Source organism: Myotis myotis, unplaced genomic scaffold, assembly GCF_014108235.1.
Source record: "Myotis myotis isolate mMyoMyo1 unplaced genomic scaffold, mMyoMyo1.p scaffold_m19_p_20, whole genome shotgun sequence".
Taxonomy (NCBI): Eukaryota; Metazoa; Chordata; class Mammalia; order Chiroptera; family Vespertilionidae; genus Myotis; species Myotis myotis.
In genome coordinates, this window is record NW_023416325.1 from 24,729,069 (window position 1) to 24,746,096 (window position 17,028).

Consider the following 17,028-nt stretch of genomic DNA (forward strand, 5'->3'; position numbering starts at 1 on the left):
CGCTCCCGGCGGCGCCGTCACGTGAGAAGCCGCAGCCGCGTCCCGCGTGCACCTTCCCGCCAGCGGGCCCCCCCGGCGCCCGTCCCGCCCGGCGGAGGGGGGAGTCAGGCCGCGAGGGACGGGGAGGTCGAGGCCGCGAGGCTCGCGGGTGCGCCCTCCCCGCCGCGCACACCTGGCCCGGCTCCCCGCTGCCGTCCCAGCTCCACCTCGGGGCGGATTTGCCCGCGCGGGGTCGTGGCCAGGCCGCCGTAAGTGTCACCGTCTCCTTTCCGACGGCACAGCCCTGCCCGCCCCCGCCCGCCGCCAGGGCCCGGCGGCAGCCCCACCGACCCGGTGAAAGTCTTGGCCAAAGAAAATGAGCTCGGAGAACACCGAGCGCCCAGGAGAGGCTACGTGAAACCGCCCCTCGGAAACTGTCAGCTACTCTGAGCCCAGCAGGTCCTGGTGGCCACAGCCCCACGCGGGGGCCTGGCTCGCGACCCCTCCGGAGAGCAAGCGCAGAGCCCCCCAGTCTCCGAGGCAAGTGGGCACAGGCGGCCGCCAGTCCCTCAGCCTGCAGCCAGGGTGTAAGGCTTGCCCTGGAGGCAGGAGGGGCAGACACCCAAGGAGCAGGGAGTGCACACTTCAAACTAACCCTGAATTCACCTTGAAGATCCAGACCCTCACGCTCCGGAGATAAAACTTCTGCGGCTGCAGCTGCTGAGGCTCAGCCCAGATCAATAATTTTTGCAGGTATGTGGGAGTAGCCAGGGCGGATCCACTGCGGTTTCATCCTGCTTCCCTGTTCTCTGGGCCCGGATCCCTGTGCTTCCCGGTGCCCTGGACCCGGATCCCTGTGCTTCCCTGTGCCCTGGGCCCGGATCCCTGTGCTTCCCTGTGCCCTGAGCCGGGATCCCTATGCTTCCCTGTGCCCTGAGCCCGGATCCCTGTGTTTCCCTGTGCCCTGGGCTCAGATCCCTGTGCTTCCCTGTGCCCTGAGCCTGGATCCCTATGGTTCCCTGTGCCCTGGGCCCGGATCCCTGTGCTTCCCTGTGCCCTGGGCCCGGATCCCTGTGCTTCCCTGTGCCCTGGGCCCGGATCCCTGTGCTTCCCGGTGCCCTGGACCCGGATCCCTGTGCTTCCCTGTGCCCTGGGCCCGGATCCCTGTGCTTCCCTGTGCCCTGAGCCGGATCCCTATGCTTCCCTGTGCCCTGAGCCCGGATCCCTGTGTTTCCCTGTGCCCTGGGCCGGGATCCCTATGGTTCCCTGTGCTCTGGGCCCGGATCCCTGTGCTTCCCTGTGCCCTGGGCCCGGATCCCTATGGTTCCCTGTGCCCTGAGCCTGGATCTCTATGGTTCCCTGTGCCCTGGACCCGGATCCCTGTGGTTCCCTGTGCCCTGTGCCCGGATCCCTGTGGTTCCCTGTGCCCTGAGCCCGGATCCCTATGGTTCCCTGTGCCCTGAGCCTGGATCCCTATGCTGCCCTGTGCCCTGAGCCCGGATCCCTGTGTTTCCCTGTGCCCTGGGCCCGGATCCCTGTGTTGCCCTGGGCCCTGGGCCCGGATCCTGTGGTTCCCTGTGCCCTGGGCCCTGAGCCTGGATCCCTGTGGTTCCCTGTGCCCTGGACCCGGATCCCTGTGGTTCCCTGTGCCCTGAGCCCGGATCACTATGGTTCCCTGTGCCCTGAGCCCGGATCACTATGGTTCCCTGTGCCCTGAGCCCGGATCCCTGTGGTTCCCTGTGCCCTGAGCCCGGATCCCTATGGTTCCCTGTGCCCTGAGCCTAGATCCCTATGGTTCCCTGTGCCCTGTGCCCGGATCCCTGTGGTTCCCTGTGCCCTGGGCCCAGATCCTGTGGTTCCCTGTGCCCTGGGCCCAGATCCCTGTGGTTCCCTGTGCCCTGGGCCTGGATCCCTGTGGTGCCTTGTGCCTTGGGCCCGGATCCCTGTGCTTCCCTGTGCCCTGAGCCGGGATCCCTATGGTTCCCTGTGCCCTGAGCCCGGATCCCTGTGTTTCCCTGTGCCCTGAGCCCGGATCCCTGTGTTTCCCTGTGCCCTGAGCCTAGATCCCTATGGTTCCCTGTGCCCGGATCCCTGTGGTTCCCTGTGCCCTGGGCCCGGATCCTGTGGTTCCCTGTGCCCTGGGCCCAGATCCCTGTGGTTCCCTGTGCCCTGAGCCCGGATCCCTATGGTTCCCTGTGCCCTGAGCCAAGATCCCTATGGTTCCCTGTGCCCGGATCCCTGTGGTTCCCTGTGCCCTGGGCTCGGATCCTGTGGTTCCCTGTGCCCTGGGCCCAGATCCCTGTGGTTCCCTGTGCCCTGAGCCCGGATCACTATGGTTCCCTGTGCCCTGAGCCCGGATCCCTGTGGTTCCCTGTGCCCTGAGCCCGGATCCCTATGGTTCCCTGTGCCCTGAGCCTAGATCCCTATGGTTCCCTGTGCCCTGTGCCCGGATTCCTGTGGTTCCCTGTGCCCTGGGCCCAGATCCCTGTGGTTCCCTGTGCCCTGGGCCCGGATCCCTGTGGTGCCTTGTGCCTTGGGCCCGGATCCCTGTGGTTCCCTGTGCCCTGAGCCTGGATCCCTATGGTTCCCTGTGCCCTGAGCCCGGATCCCTTGGTCTAGAGCAGCGGTTCTCAACCTGTGGGTCATGACCCCTTTGGGGGTTTAACGACCCTTTCACAGGGGTCGCCTGAGACCATCGGAAAACATATATATAATTACATATTTTTTGTGATTAATCACTATGCTTTAATTATGTTCAATTTGTAACAATGAAAATACATCCTGCATATCAGATGTTTACATGATGCTTCATAACAGTAGCAAAATTACAATTATGAAGTAGCAACGAAAATAATTTTTTGGTTGGGAGTCACCACAACATAAGGAAGTGTATTAAAGGGTCCCGGTATTAGGAAGGGTGAGAACCACTGGTCTAGAGGGAGGAGGGCCTGGTCAGTTCCTCCCAATTGCTTTTCACACTCAGTGAACCACAGCAGCTGGACTCCTACCCTTCTCCCCAGTGAGCAAGCAGAGCTGCCAGCCCCACCCAGCACCCTCAGTGACAACCTGCCCAGGACAGGCAGTCTTTCCCACCGCCCTAGTCCAGCTCTCTGCCACTTTCCCTGACCCCGTGCCACACATGTGGGGGTCCTGCCTCAGGTTCTGCAGTCCCCACTTTTCTCCCCCAGTTTTTCTCTCCATCTCAGCATAACCTCAGAAGCACCCAGGTCTCCCCTCCACCAACTTGCTTATCCTCTGGGGAAGCCGTGACCCCCTGCCAGGTCCTCCCCCTGGAGAGCAGGCCGTCTTGTCAGCATCGCCTACTAGGAGTGGCCCCGTGGCCTCCGAGACCCGCAGCAAAGACAACTGCACCCGCCACGTAACCCAAGGGAAAACGCGCACGGCCAGAGCCGGAACACCCTACAGACAGTTCAGGTCTTGTTTTTGTGACGTGTGTTTAATGAGAGCCTCCTCTAAAAGGCAAGCGTCAGAGACCCTGCAGAAAACACATGCCTGGATGTGGATTTGGAGGGAGGGAGGGAGTGGCTCTGACCACCCTGACTGCTGCCCTGAGGTTCAGGTGGCAGTTTGGGCGCAGGGCTGCTACTTGCTGGTGGTGATTTTGAAGGGCAGGAATGTGCAGTCGTGGTTATTGACTCCCGGAAAGCCTTCCTCTGTGATCAGGCCTACACTCCCAGCCACTCCGGGTGGATGCTCTGCAGACCCTGAGCTGTGTGTGCCTTCTGTCCGTGCACAGGCGTGGTGGAAAGCACACTGAGTTTTGCCTCCGAAGGTCCACTTTCTAACTTTGGAGACTTGGCCAAATAACCTCTCTGGGTTTCAGTTTTTCCATCTGCAATTAAGGATCTTGACCCCTCCCTATGGCACGGAATTACTGAGAGCATCAGGTGAGGAAGTGCGTCTGAACTGAACTCGAGGGCCAGTTTGAAGGCCCCACGCAGGAGCATTCACGCAGGGGGCATTGGAGACATGAATTCTAGTCCGACTTTGCCACCACGTTTCTGCACGATTGTTGTCCTGGTTACCTCTGGGCACTGGCTTCTTCCTGTGTGAAATGAAGAGAGACCTGAGCCCCGATCATCCCCCACCGCCTTGGAGGCCCCTCCTGGGCAAGATGGGCGCAGCCACAGGAGCGGCCTCCCAGGACCCGGTCAGACCTGAATTGTGCAATTGAGCAGGGTGTTCCTCCAACCTCAAAGCCGGGTCTCTAGGGCGTAAACAAACCTCTGCTTCCTCTAAAATAACATCCACATTGGGGTGGGAGTGAAGACAGAAGGTGGCACACCATCCCCCTCCACCCCAACCAGCACGGCCTTGCTCTCGATGCTGCCCCACATCATGAGGAAACAACACGCAGAGGCACGGAGTGCCAGCCTCACAGCCGGCGATAAGCAAGTCCGAGCCCATGGTCAGACCTAACGCCCTTCTCCGTCCTCCTGCCCATCCCCGGCCTTGCTAAGCTGGGGCTGGAGGTGAGGGTAGGAGAAAATCCCCCAGAGGCCACAGTGTCCCACGTGTTTATCCAGACAGAGTCACGTTTAAAATAGCAACTAGACCAGCCATGAAGACAAGGGGAGCAGGGGGAGCCCCAAGCCCAACTGGACTTCTTTCTGTTGGCTCTCCTTTTGTGGGCTTCCCAGATGCTGGGATGTCTGCCCACTCTCCTCCAGCCCCCGCCTGCCTTCTATTCCTGTTCAGGTGCCAAGAGGCCTTCTTCACTAGCCCAACGTACACCTCCTGCCGTGAAAGCTCTGGGTCCCCTGCCTTCTTTGATACTCTCTGGTCACATTACCTGTTTAGCCTCATCTTCCTCTTAAACTACAAGCAGCAGGAGGGCAACACCAGGATTGTCATACTCCACATCTGCGTTCCCAGTGCCGGCATAGTCCTGGCATAGGGTGGGTGCTCCGTGATATTCATACACTGTATGAGCATGAATGATGGGGGGGTTCCACCCCCATCTGCCTTGTGGTGAGGGTTAAGGGGCCAATGTAGTTGAATTTCAGGACTTTTCTTACCTCACTGCCCTGCACCACTCCTTTCCGAGCTAGACTCTCAGTCACTGACACAGGAAGGGGACCTTCCAACACGGAAGTGGGGACTTGATTCCCCTTCTACATCACTTCCGTCAAGTCTCTCCCATTCAGCTCACCAGCCAGGGGAAGAGAGAAGTGCCCCCTGCCCAAGAAATAGCTCTTTCTGTAACTGGACAAACCATGGGCCGGGCTGCCTGGCACTACTTGTAAGCAGAGACAGGGTTGAATCGTTACAAGCGTTTATGCCAATCCTGCTGGCGATGTGGGAGAGCAGCAGGTTATGCACAAAAATCTGCTCTGTCCCCCACCATCACTCAGCTGCTTATATTGGGTAAAGGACAAAGGAAAGTAGACGAAAGGGCAGTTTACAGATATGCAAAAGGACTAGGGGTCTTCAAAGGGCTGAGTGATATGCAAGGGCTGGGGTTACCTGGGGAAATCAGTTAACAGGTAAGCTGGCTAGAGATTTGCAAAGGCCTGCAGGGATGCAAAAAGGGCTAGGAATCTTCAAAGGGCTGGCAATTCCTGTTTCTGCCGCAAAGTTGTTCATCTTTCCATGATAACAGGCAGCTCCAAATGGGGAAGAAGGCTGCATTTCCAGGTCAGCTCCAGTCTTTAATCAGAATAAAACAATCCTGGTGAACACAGCACAAATAATATTTCTTACAATACTAGCTGGTTCCCCAAATTCTATTTCTGCCCCCTTTCATTTCTTCTGCTATTGCCAAAAATTCCTTTAGTTAAGGCCAAGTCCAGGGTAATTTATGAGGTTTAAAATACATATGCACCCAGAACTTAGACTAAGCAATTTATAATCTCACTCGAATTTCAGAGAAGGTTCTGGAAATAGCAGTCCTTTTACACAGCAGTGATTTACATATGCATAACAGTATAACTGTGTCACCTACCAGATTCCATCTCACAGCGAGCCTTTGAAGTGGGCCAACGCAGGCATCAGTATCGTGTGTCACAGAATCTGAGAACTAAGGTGTAGAAAGGATGGCTACAGGACTTGGTAAGGTTAGAGTCACACCCAGGTTTCCTGACTTTCTCTACAATGTCTGATGACTCCCTCGGGAAGAGGGGAGAGAAGCTGGTATTTCAGGTGCGGGTGCAGCAGGACAGTGAGAGTCAGGGCAGGAAGATGGGTGCTTGGGTCCTCACTCCTTCACAGCTTGTCCCTGCTTCGCCCTCCCTTAGGGCACTGTCCCTGCCCTGTGCCTGTGGAGGTGTGACGTGCAAGAGGGAGTAAGGTGGCAGAGCCACGAGGCAAGTCCTGTTGTCCACACTTTCTAGAAGACAAATTGGGGGATTTGTTTTCAAATTTTCAAATGGGGGACTTGGGTGCCATATCTGTGAAGGTGCACAGCTGGCCCACTACTCACCCTGGTGTCTCGCCTTACTTCTCAGAAACAGGACTTCTGGAACTGTTATGAGGAAGTACTTAAGCCTTTGTGTGTGAAGGGGAAACCTGAGAGCTGGTTATTGTTATGTAGAGGCCAAAACAAATGTCCTGGCCTCAGACGAGGGTTTGTGGAAGGTCACTGGGAGATTATCTCCTTCCTACGATGTGGACTAGGATTCTTTGACATCCTGAACATTACGTATCAGCTTCATATGTGTCTTCCCCTGGGAGCCTTTGCAGTGCTGAACTGGCTGGCACACCTTCAGGCACCAATGTGCTGAGAGGCGCCCCAAGCAGCGTGGACCCAACTCCACTGGAGTGAGACTAGTTCGGCCGACACCCGACGTGCTCATGGGCTATGAGACTGGGAAGCAGGCACGCAGGCTGGCTTTAGGCCCACCTGTCTGCAGTGCATCCTCACAGGGACCTAGGATTTTTTTGTCTTCCATTTTTCTGCACCAGGAAAAACAGGTTAAAAATGCTGCCCCTCCAGCCACCATTGTTTAACACATCAGCTAAAAGGCCACTTCTTGATTCTGCCCCGATTCCCCTCAACAATCCACAGCCCTGTAGCCCCGATTTATGTCTGTCTTGATATGATCATGTCCTGACTTCCATTATAGCAACTATTTTGGTACCTACTTCCTTTTCTAAATTATAATCAGGTCTTTGGATCTATTTCCCTGTCTTACACTTACTGGATTATATCCTGTTGAACTGAAATAAACAGCTTGGGGGCAGGGTAGAATGACCCCCACCTCCGCTACTCACATCCGTAGCTGTTGGCTCTGTGAGGAAGAACACTTTGAATTACTGCTCCTGGGAAAAAATAGCCCTCCCAGGCTTACGTCAAAGGACGCCAGAAAGACAGCTGAGGACCTGTCAGCATTAGGTGAGTCAGCCTGGCCAAGAAGTGAGTCATCTTTTTTTGTTTGTATTAGTATGTTATTATTGACTAGAGAGAGAGGGAGGGAGAGGGAGAGAGAGAGAGAAACATCAATGATGAGAGGAATCATCGATTGGCTGCCTCCTGCGCATCCCACACTGGGGATGGAGCCCGCAACCCAGGCATGTGCTCTGATTGGGGATCAAACTGAGACCTCCTGGTTCCTACGTCAATGCTCACCACTGAGCCACACGGGCTGGGCAGGAAATGAGTATTTTCTGAGGTATGTGTTGAAACAGCTGTAGCCGAGAAGGGCTACAAGGACGATGACGGAGATAGCAAGACCAACCTCCAACTGGTTAATGGCTTAGAACCTACAGAAGATCAGCTCGATCCAGCATGGCAACTACTTTCATCTGTGGGTGACTCCCGGCCTCATCATACACTCATCCTATACCAGCCGTGGGCAAACTATGGCCCGCGGGCCAGATCCGGCCCGTTTGAAATGAATAAAATTATTGAAAAAAAAGACCGTACCCTTTTATGTAACGATGTTTACTTTGAATTTATATTAGTTCACACAAACACTCCATCCATGCTTTTGTTCCGGCCCTCCGGTCCAGTTTAAGAACCCATTGTGGCCCTCGAGTCAAAAAGTTTGCCCACCCCTGGTTTAGACCAAACCTTGGCAGTAAAACATGAGCTCAGGTCAGAGATATTGTTGTTAAATCCTTTTGACCATTAGCAACTTTCAGGTTTTTATTCAGGTTTGTATATGCCCTTGACCTCATGACCACATGACATCGCTATATATAAAAAGCCAGCTACCGGAACAACCAGAATACCAGGCCCCTCGCCCAGGCTGGCCTCGCCACCCAGGGAGTGGTTAGGGGCGCCCCGTAGGCAACGCTAGGGTGCGAGTTTGATGGGCGAAAGTCACAAATAGGGGGGAAGGTCGTAAGGGTCTGCGGGGTTGGGGTGGTCGGCGGGAGTAGGTGTGGGGTGAGCTGGGGAAGGAAGAGGAAGACCCAATTGGAAAGGGCTCAGCACAGTGCCTTTCTCACTGCGACCAGGACAGCACCAGCCGGGGACTGAATGGGCGGTTGTCTCATGAGTGCGCTTGGGGCCGACATGTTCACGGCAGTGGCTGTGCTCCTGAAACGTCACTGATTCCAAATAGCAAACAGCTACCAACGCCAAAGAACAGAAAAACCCTCCAACCAGAGGCCCTGGACTTGCAACGGGACTGAAGGAAACACACTTAAGGAGGAGCTAGAGAGACCGGGAGTGTGCGGCCAGAGGACTGTGGGCTTGTGGGGGAGGCTGGGTGCCCAGAGGACTGTGGGATTGTGGGGGAGGCTGGGCGCCCAGAGGACTGTGGGATTGTGGGGGAGCCTGGGCGCCCAGAGGATCATGGGATTGTGGGGGGAGCCTGGGCGCCCAGAGGACTGTGGGATTGTGGGATTGTGGGGGGAGCCTGGGCGCCCAGAGGACTGTGGGATTGTGGGATTGTGGGGGGAGCCTGGGCGCCCAGAGGACTGTGGGATTGTGGGGGGAGCCTGGGCGCCCAGAGGACTGTGGGATTGTGGGGGGAGCCTGGGCGCCCAGAGGACTGTGGGATTGTGGGATTGTGGGGGGAGCCTGGGCGCCCAGAGGACTGTGGGATCATGGGATTGTGGGGGGAGCCTGGGCGCCCAGAGGACTGTGGCATTGTGGGATTGTGGGGGAGCCTGGGCGCCCAGAGGATCATGGGATTGTGGGGGGAGCCTGGGCGCCTAGAGGATTGTGGGATTGCCCAGGGCTAGACCGTGAGCCTGTTACTGCATGTGCATAGTCAGCCCTCTAGTCCTCAGTCCTGCAGTATTTGGACGTGACTTCTGGCGGGAAATTATTTCGATTGAGGTTTGCTGCTGCCTTGTGGGGAGGAAGATCAGAATTAACGGTTTGGTTTGTTACCTTGGTTTGAAGCTGGGACAGGAGCTGCGAGTAGGACCAGCTCTATGAGGAGCACGCGCACCTCCCAGGAGCCGCAGGTGAAGCCACCGCAATGGAAGCTTCCATGAAACCATCCAGATCTTGGGAGAGCAGGGCCAGACTCCAGAGAAGCGCAGCGGGGGGTACCTGGAGCGCTGGCCTGAGGGCAATGAAAAGAGATGCAGAGTGTCCTGCTGGGCTCAGAACGCCGCAAGTCTCGCATCGCCAGGACCCATGAGAGCCGCACGAAGCCGGAACAGGAGCTGCGGACACGGGCCTCGGACAACCCGGAGATCGATCAGCGCGTGAGCAGCCTGAAGCCAGACCTCAGGCAACAGCGCAGATCCGAGACCAGGACCGGGTGTGGCTCAGGAAGGCGCTGGCGGAGAAAATCAACGAGTGCTCGGGAATCACTGAAGCCCAGTCTGCCCTGATGGAGGATGAGGGTGCCCTCCCCCACCGTGAGGGGCGAACCTGGCGTGTGGGCACGATCCACCCACGCAGGACGAGGAAATGCTGGACGGCAGGCGGGAGGGCACCTTCCTCATCCCTGAGAGCAGCCAGGGGGCCGCTGTGCCTGCCGGTGGGGGTGGACGGCGATTCCCAGCGCTGTGTCATCTACCGCTCGGCCGCTGGCTTGGGTTTTGCGGAGCCCGACAACCTGTTGGGTCTCTGCAGGAGCTGGTGCGACATGACCAGCACCCTCCCTCCTGCAACACAGCGACGCGCTTGCCGTCACACTGCACACCCCCTGCGAGCCCCGGCCGGCGCCCACCCCTACCCCACAGCCCGCTGACTCATACAGCACAGGACTCCCTCATTCTGTCCGCCTGTCTCTCTTCTTTGTGAATCTTTCTCTGTCTCAATCTCTCTTGCTTTCTCTGAGTCTCTCTCTTCCCTGTCACTCTTTCTATCCCCATCTCTGTCCTCTCTGTCTCTCTTAGTCTGGTACCTCTAAGTCTCTGTTAGAGGAGCATACCTCCTCCCCATGCCCCCGTCCCGTGGGCACTGCCCTCCCCCGGCTCTGGCTGCCCCCACAGTTCCTGCAGTTCCCCAAGCTCCCCCTGCCTGTACCTGCTCAGATGTTTACAAAGGCCCCTGGGTGCTCAGCCCCAGCCTGGTGCCCTGATTTTTAAGCCATAGGCCAGGGGTCAGGGCAGGAAGAAGGCAGGAAGGAACTGCGCTTGGCCACTTCCAAGAACCTCCACTGTGACATTTGGGGCCGCCCCACAGACCCAACCTCCCCTCCCAACCCTGAGGTGAAACCCGCACCGGTTACCCCCACATGGAGCTGCAGCCCAGAAGCCCTCCTCCCCCAAAAGCAAAATGATTGACAATAACCTCAAGAGCTGGGCCCTGCCTGACCCCAGGCTTCCCAGGAACCGAGGCTGCTGCAGGCACTGCCGGGCCAGCCGGGAGGCATTGCTGCCCACGGCACCTCCGCTCGACGCAGTCCCAAGGCTTCTCCTTGATCGTGTTGAGTTCTGAGTTTGTTTCCTTGACTGTAAACCCATTTTCTCCTCTTTTGGGGCAAGAACCCCAGTTTTCTATACTGCCATGGATCCCCCTCCTGCCTTCCCAGCTAGGCTGGCAGGTGGGTTTTGTATGATACTGATGTGGATATAAGACATTGAACTCAACAAGAAAAAAAAAGGAAAATGGGATAGTGATGAATAAAAAACTTTGGAGACAGTAAAGGGCAGTTTGTCCAGACTGTTGAGAGCTCAGAATTGGAGTTTAATTGGGATAGAACTCCTGCTAATAGCACCTGACGCCTGAAATCTGAGCACTCTAATTTTAGGTTTTCCAGTTCAAGGGTTTGGAGACTGCCTGTTAAAACACTCCTGGTTGGAAGTGTTTGTATAGAAGCCTGTAAGTATTAAGTGTTTGCTGTGTTTACCATGCTTAGCTCTCTGTAAGGAATATGGAATAATGTTAAATGCCTCATGTTCTCAAGAAGCTTGACTTTTAAAATAAAAAATAAAGAAGAAATATAAATATTAAAAATGAAAAAAGAAGAAGCTTGAGTTTTAGGGGCGATCAGGCAGGCAGGCAAGCAGTTAGGAGCCAGCTGTCCTGGATTGCAAGAGGGATGTCCAACTGCCGGTTTAGGTCACAGATCAGGCCTAAACCAGCAGTTGGACATCCCCCAAAAGGTCCCGGATTGCGAGAGGGTGCAGGCTGGGCTGAGGGAATTTCGTGCATGGGCCTCAAATCTGGTTCTGTCACTCACACAAATGTGTCTTAGAAAAAGGCAGCAGGGAAGTCACACAAGGACCCTTTGGATGCTGGTCACACTCAGAGCGTGAGGCCCACAGGGACCCTTCAGACGCTGGTTACACCCAAGCATGAACCCTAACAGGGACCCTTAGAGGCTGACTGTATACTAGTAACCCCCACATTAACTAAAGTTACTTTATGCACAAGTACCTGACATTGTTTATATTAAAGTATTTAAAAGTAAATTACAGACAATACAGTAATTACGAATAAGGAAAAACTTCCATCATCAATGGAACAGGAGAGCTATGTTAACTATTCTAATTTATCATAAAGTAGAGGCCCAGTGCACAAAATTCATGCACGGGGGGGGGGGGTGTCCCTCAGCCCAGCCTGCACCCTCTCCAATCTGGGACCACTGGGGGGATGTCCGACTGCCACTTTAGGCCCAATCCCACCACAGGGATAAGGCCTAAACCGGCAGTCGGACATCCCTCTCATCCAGGACTGCTTGTTCCCAACCACTCGCCTGCCCCAACCGCTCGCCTGCCTGCCTGATTGCCCCTAACAGCTTCTGCTTGCCAGCCTAATCACCTCCTAACCACTCCCCTGCCAGCCTGATCGATGCCTAACTGCTCACCTACCAGCCCGGTCGCCCCCAACGGCCCTCCGCTGCCAGCCAGGTCACCCCTAACTGCCCTCCCCTGCCAGCCTGGTCCCCTCCAACTGCCCTCCCCTGCTGGCCTGGTCCCCCCCAACTGCCCTCCCCTGCTGGCCATCTTGTGGTACCCATCTTGTGACCACATGGGGGCGGCCATCTTTGACCAAATGGTTACGGCCATCTTTGACCACATGGTGATGGCCATCTTGTGCAAGGGCGTGATGGTCAATTTGCATATTACCTCTTTATTATATAGGATATTCTACTAGTATATACTTGGCCTTCATCTCAATTCTGGCACAGAAACCCTTGGAATTTCCCAAGTGGTAGGGGCAATGAAGATGTCTTTTATTCTTCAAAATATGCCCCTTTCAACCTGAGTGGAATTTATGTGGATGAGGTGACATTTGAAAATCCCCTAAATAGAACTCCAGGTGTGCCCCAGCTCTACTCTACATCATATACGAAAGTTAATTTGAGATAAACCATAAACCTAAATGTAAAAGCTAAGCTGTAAACCTTCTAGAAGAAAATATAGAAGGATCTCTTCGCAGATTGGAGTGGTCAGAGAATTCTTAGGTAAGACACACATAAACACACAAGTGATAATAAAATAAAAAATAGATTCAATGTATTTTATTAAAATTAAAAATTATGATTATCAAAAGATACTGTTAATAGAATGAATAAGCAAGCCACAGACTGAGAGAAATATACAGAAGTGGGGAAAAGCAGGTTTATGGTTGTCATGCAAATAAATAATACATTCTGTGTTTTGCATACTCAAAATTGTAAACCTACTTTTGCCTACCCTGTGTATCTCTGACAAAGGACTCATAAACAGAATACAGAAAGAACGTCTACAATTCAATAATAAAAAGACAATATTTTAACTTTTATTTATTTAAAAAATATATTATTATTGATCTCAGAGAGGAAGGGAGAAAGATAGAAACATTAATGATGAGAGAGAATCATTGATTGGCTGCCTCCTGCACACTCCTACTGGGGATAGAGCTCGCAACCTGGACATGTGCTCTGACGGAATTGAACCATGACCTCCTAGTTCATAGGTGGATGCTCAACTACTGAGCAACACCGGCCAGGCACAAAGACAATATTTTAAATAGGCAATATTTTAAATAGGACAAACACTTCACTTACTTGGCTAATCTACACTAATAAAAGATAAACATGCAAATTGATCGCACCTTTGCTATGCCTTAAGCCACGCCCACCAGCCAATCAGAGCGACTATATGAAAATTAACCCAACCAAGATGGCAGCCGGCAACCACAGAGCTGAAATGAGCAGTGATGGATGAAATTTTCAGCCAGCTCTGAGCCCCACTGAAGGCAACAAAGTTTCAATTATAGAAGGTAAATAAACCCCAGATACCTGCTTTCAGCCAGCTGTGGCCAGGGAGCTGGAGCAAGCAGGAGCTGGCTCTGAGCTCCACTAAAGGCAACAAAGTTTCAATTATAGAAAGTAAATAAATCCCAGAATAAAAAAAAAAAGAAAAAATGGAGAGGCTGGGAGCTTCCATCGCCGGGAGGCTTGGCCAGCCTGAAAACGGCCCTCAGCCCCTCACCCAGGCTTTCCAGGCACCCCAGCGGGACTCCCACCCTGATCCGGGACACCCTTCAGGGCAAACCAGCCGGCTCCCACCCATGCACCAGGCCTCTATCCTATCTAATAAAAGAGAAACATGGTAATTAGCCGTACATCCGCTACCCTTCCCATTGGCTAATCAGGGCCATATGCAATTTAACTGCCAGCCAAGATGGTGGCCGACAGCCAGGCAGCTTGAAGCGAACATGAGGCTTGCTTGCTTCAGTGACGGAGGACTCCAACGTTCCCTGCCTGCCTTGCCGGCCTCTGAACTTGCAGTTTGAAACATTGTTACAAATATAGAAGCTAAACAAAACCCCAGAAACCTGCTTTCAGCTGGCCCAGGATCTCAGAGCTGGAGTTGATACAGTGTTTCGATTATAGAACCCAAATAAACAAGATACCTGCTTTCAGCAGCAGAGGCCTCAGACCTGGAGACAGAGCTAAAGCTGGCCAAGAATTAAAAAAAAAAGGAAAAAAGGACAGGTTGGGAGCTTCAGTCACCAGCCAGCCTGAAAACAGCCCTCAGCCCCTCACCCAGACTGGCCAGGCACCCCAGTGGGGACCCCCACCCTGAAGGGTGTGTGACCAGCTGCAAACAACCATCATCCCCTCACCCAGGCTGGCCAGGCACCCCAGTGGGGACCCCCACCCTGATCCAGGACACCCTTCAGGACAAACCAGCTGGCCCCCACCCATTCACCAGGCCTCTATACTATATAGTAAAAGGGTAATATGCCTCCCAGCACCGGGATCAGTGGAGCCGCGAGGCCTCCCGGCACCGGGATCAGCGTGTCAGGGGGCAGCGCCCAAACCCCCTGATTGTCCTGTGGCTCAGTGTGTGACAGGGGGCGGGGCCACAACCTCCCTATCTGCCCTGCTCTGTTCGTGACAGGGGAAGGCGCCCCAACCCCCTGATCAGCCCTGCTCTGTGCCTGATAGGGGGGAACTCCCCAACCCCCTGATCGCCCTGTGGCTCTGTGTGTGACAGGGTGTGGTGCCCCAACCCCCTGATCGACCCTGCTCTGTGTGTGACAGGGTCCGCGCCCCAACGCCCCCCCTCCACCCATGGGTCCTACTCTGTGTGTGACAGGGTAGAGCCATAACTTCCCCATCAGCCCTGCCCTGAGTGTGAGAGTGGCGGTGCCCCAACCACCTGATCGGCCCTGCTCTGTGGGTGATAGAGGGTGGTGCCCCAACCCCCTGATCGGCCCTGCTCTGTGTGTGATGGGGTAGAGCAATAACCTCCCCATCAGCCCTGCCCTGAGTGTGACAGTGGCGGCGCCCCAACGCCCTGATCGGCCCTGCTCTGTGTGTGACAGGGGGCGGTGCCCCAACTCCCCTATCGGCCCTACTCTGTGAGTGACAGTGGGGAGCTCCTCAACCTCCTGATCGGCCCTGCTCTGTGCATGACGGGGGAGCTCCCCAACCCCCTGATTGACCCTGCTCTGTACGTGACAGGGTATGGAGCCCCTACCCCCCTGATGGGCCCTGCTCTGTGCGTGACAGGGGGTGGCACTGCAACCTCCCCATAGACCCTGCCTTGAGTGTGACAGGGGGCGGTGCCCCAACCCCCCAATCGGCCCTACCCTGAGCGTGACTGAGGGTGGCATCGCAACCTCCCAATCTGCCCTGCTGTCTGCATGACAGGGGAAGGCGCCCCAACTCCCCAATTGGCCCTGCTCTGAGCCTGACCAGGGGCTGCACCTAGGGATTGGGCCTGCCCTCTGCCACCCAGGAGCAGGCCTAAGCCAGCAGGTCATTATCTCCCGAGGGGTCCCAGACTGCGAGAGGGCACAGGCCGGGCTGAGGGACCCCCCTCTCCCCCCCGAGTGCACAAATTTTTGTGCACCGGGCCTCTAGTTCATATATATAAATGCCAAGAGACCGTAACACCAAAACAACCGGTTGCTATGACGGGCACTGTGGCTGGCCAACTGGCCCGATCAGGGGGGTGGCCCCTCCCCCAGGCCAGCCCAGCCCGATCAGCCCCCATGGGGATGGGGGGCCTCGCCGGACTCCACCCATGCATGAATTTGTGCACTGTGCCTCTAGTAAGTACATAAAAAAGATGCTCATCATTGTTGGTCAATAGGGAAATGCAAATTAAAACCACAATGGGACACAACCCCACTACACACACACTAGAAGGGTTAAAAATGTTAATTTCTAACAATGCCACATGTTGGAAAGTTTGTGGAGCAAACTGGATCTCTTAAACATTCCTGGTGAAAGTACAAAATGAGACAGCCAATTTGGACAATTGGCATTTATTATAAATATTTACCTATCTAGTGATCCAGAAGTTTAAAAAAATTAAATCATATGCCTTAAAAAATTGTTGTATAAGAATATGGCTTTACTTCTAATTTCCAGACTTTGAAAACAATGTAGACATTTGCCAATAAGAGAACAGATACACAAATTCAGGTATATCCATCCTATATAATAAAGAGGTAATATGCAAACTGACCACCACACCCTCACATAAGATGGCCGCGCCCATGTGGTCAAAGATGGCCACCCATATGTGGTCACAAGATGACCACCACAAGATGGCTGGCAGGGGAGGGCAGTTGGGGGTGCCCAAGCCAGCAGGGAGGGCAGTGGGGGCAATCAGGCCGGCAAGGGAGCGGTAGGTGTCGATCAGGCCGGCAGGCAGAAGCAGTTAGTGCCAATCAGGCAGACCATCAGGTGAGCAGTTAGGGGCAATCAGGCAGACAGGCAGGCTTGCGGTTAGGGGCAATTGGGCAGGCAGGCAGGCGAGCAGTTGGCAGCCAGCAGTCCCGGATTGTGAGAGGGATGTCCGACTGCCGGTTTAGGCCTGATCCCTGTGGTGAGATTGGGCCTAAACTGGCAGTCGGACATCCCCCCAGTGGTCCCAGATTGGAGAGGGCTGAGGGACACCCCTCTCGGTGCAAAAATTTCATGCACTGAGCCTCTGGTATAGCAATAAAGAGGAACAACCTATTAAGCCATACAGCAACACAAATGAATCTCCAAAAAATGGGTCTGTGAAAAAGCCAGGCACAGAAGAATACAGACAATGAATGGTTACACTTATGTGAAGTCCAGGTAGAGGCAAAATTAACCTCTGGGGACAGAAATCCGAACTGTGGTTGCCTGGGAGGGCGGGAAGGGAGTGAACGGCCAAACGGGGACGTTTTTGGTGTGCTGGCCATTTTCAAACTACACAGATACTTGTCAAAACTCACCAAAGTACATGTAAGGTCTG

The 17,028-nt window shown here is 54.7% G+C and overlaps 1 pseudogene; it reads left to right on the forward strand.

Moving 5' to 3' along the window:
* The first annotated feature begins 7,653 nt into the window (after positions 1 to 7,653).
* LOC118678623 lies at positions 7,654 to 10,773 on the forward strand (annotated as a pseudogene).
* Positions 10,774 to 17,028: the final 6,255 nt, after the last annotated feature.